Below are 2,500 nucleotides of genomic sequence, written 5' to 3' on the forward strand. Positions count from 1 at the left end.
ATGGTACAACAATTTTTCTCGTGCCTATGGTACAACAACTTTTTGCCGTGCCCCTGGTACACCGCTCAGTAGCACTTTGCCACACAAGCTCTCCTCGTGCCTATGGTACGACAACTTTTCTCGTGCCTATGGTACAACAACTTTTCGCCGTGCCCCTGGTACACCGCTCAGTAGCACTTTGCCACACAAACTCTCCTAGTGCCTATGGTACGACATCTTTTCTCGTGCCTATGGTACAACAACTTTCCTCCGTGCCCCTGGTACGACAGCTTTTCTCGTGCCTATGGTACAACAACTTTTCTCGTGCCTATGGTACAACAACTTTTCGCCGTGCCCCTGGTACACCGCTCAGTAGCACTTTGCCACACAAACTCTCTTAGTGCCTATGGTACGACATCTTTTCTCGTGCCTATGGTACAACAACTTTCCTCCGTGCCCCTGGTACGACAGCTTTTCTCGTGCCTATGGTACAACAACTTTTCTCGTGCCTATGGTACAACAACTTTTCGCCGTGCCCCTGGTACACCGCTCAGTAGCACTTTGCCACACACACACTCCTCGTACCTATGGTACGACAACTTTTCTCGTGCCTATGGTACGACAACTTTTCTCGTGCCTATGGTACAACAACTTTTCGCCGTGCCCCTGGTACACCGCTCAGTAGCACTTTGCCACACAAACTCTCCTCGTGCCTATGGTACGACAACTTTTCTCGTGCCTATGGTACAACAACTTTCCTCCGTGCCCCTGGTACGACAACTTTTCTCGTGCCTATGGTACGACAACTTTTCTCGTGCCTATGGTACAACAACTTTTCGCCGTGCCCCTGGTACACCGCTCAGTAGCACTTTGCCACACAAACTCTCCTCGTGCCTATGGTACGACAACTTTTCTCGTGCCTATGGTACAACAACTTTCCTCCGTGCCCCTGGTACGACAGCTTTTCTCGTGCCTATGGTACAACAACTTTTCTCGTGCCTATGGTACAACAACTTTTCGCCGTGCCCCTGGTACACCGCTCAGTAGCACTTTGCCACACACACACTCCTCGTACCTATGGTACGACAACTTTTCTCGTGCCTATGGTACAACAACTTTTCTCGTGCCTATGGTACAACAACTTTTCGCCGTGCCCCTGGTACACCGCTCAGTAGCACTTTGCCACACAAACTCTCCTCGTGCCTATGGTACGACAACTTTTCTCGTGCCTATGGTACAACAACTTTCCTCCGTGCCCCTGGTATGACAGCTTTTCTCGTGCCTATGGTACAACAACTTTTCTCGTGCCTATGGTACAACAACTTTTCGCCGTGCCCCTGGTACACCGCTCAGTAGCACTTTGCCACACACACACACACCACTCGTGCCTATGGTACGACAACTTTTCTCGTGCCTATGGTACGACAACTTTTCTCGTGCCTATGGTACAACAACCTTTCCCCGTGCCCCTGGTACACTGCGCAGAAACTCTTTGCCACACACACACACACACACCACTCGTGCCTATGGTACGACAACAGGCCCCGGGGACCTACATCGCACCTTGCTCTTGCCTCCCTTACAGCTGAAAAAGGTCCATGCCTGTGCCCTGGCCCTGCTGAAATTCCCTCTCCATTTAGCCGAGGCAGTGAGTCGGCCTCCTGTCTCCCTTTACGGTCGAAAAAGATGTGCTCCTGGGCGCGCTGGCCCTGCTGCTACTCACATCGGGCATGGACCTGGACCTCCAGCAGGCCCCGGGGACCTACATCGCACATTGCTCTTCCCTCCCTTACAGCTGAAAAAGGTCCATGCTTGTGCCCTGGCCCTTCTGAAATTCCCTCTCCATTTAGCCGAGGCAGAGAGTCGGCCTCCTGTCTCCTTTACGGTCGAAAAAGATGTGCTCCTGGGCGCGCTGGCCCTGCTGCTACTCACATCGGGCATGGACCTGGACCTCCAGCAGGCCCCGGGGACCTACATCACACCTTGCTCTTGCCTCCCTTACAGCTGAAAAAGGTCCATGCCTGTGCCCTGGCCCTGCTGAAATTCCCTCTCCATTTAGCCGAGGCAGTGAGTCGGCCTCCTGTCTCCCTTTACGGTCGAAAAAGATGTGCTCCTGGGCGCGCTGGCCCTGCTGCTACTCACATCGGGCATGGACCTGGACCTCCAGCAGGCCCCGGGGACCTACATCACACCTTGCTCTTGCCTCCCTTACAGCTGAAAAAGGTCCATGCTTGTGCCCTGGCCCTTCTGAAATTCCCTCTCCATTTAGCCGAGGCAGAGAGTCGGCCTCCTGTCTCCTTTACGGTCGAAAAAGATGTGCTCCTGGGCGCGCTGGCCCTGCTGCTACTCACATCGGGCATGGACCTGGACCTCCAGCAGGCCCCGGGGACCTACATCACACCTTGCTCTTGCCTCCCTTACAGCTGAAAAGGTCCATGCTTTTGCCCTGGCCCTTCTGAAATTCCCTCTCCATTTAGCCGAGGCAGTGAGTCGGCCTCCTGTCTCCTTCACGGTCGAAAAA

The sequence above is a fragment of the Aulonocara sp. 'chitande type north' Nkhata Bay genome, unplaced genomic scaffold (genome assembly GCF_057382095.1).
Source record: "Aulonocara sp. 'chitande type north' Nkhata Bay isolate Kocher_YH1m ecotype deep benthic unplaced genomic scaffold, A_spYH_male_GT1.1 unmapped_scaffold_33, whole genome shotgun sequence".
Taxonomy (NCBI): Eukaryota; Metazoa; Chordata; class Actinopteri; order Cichliformes; family Cichlidae; genus Aulonocara; species Aulonocara sp. 'chitande type north' Nkhata Bay.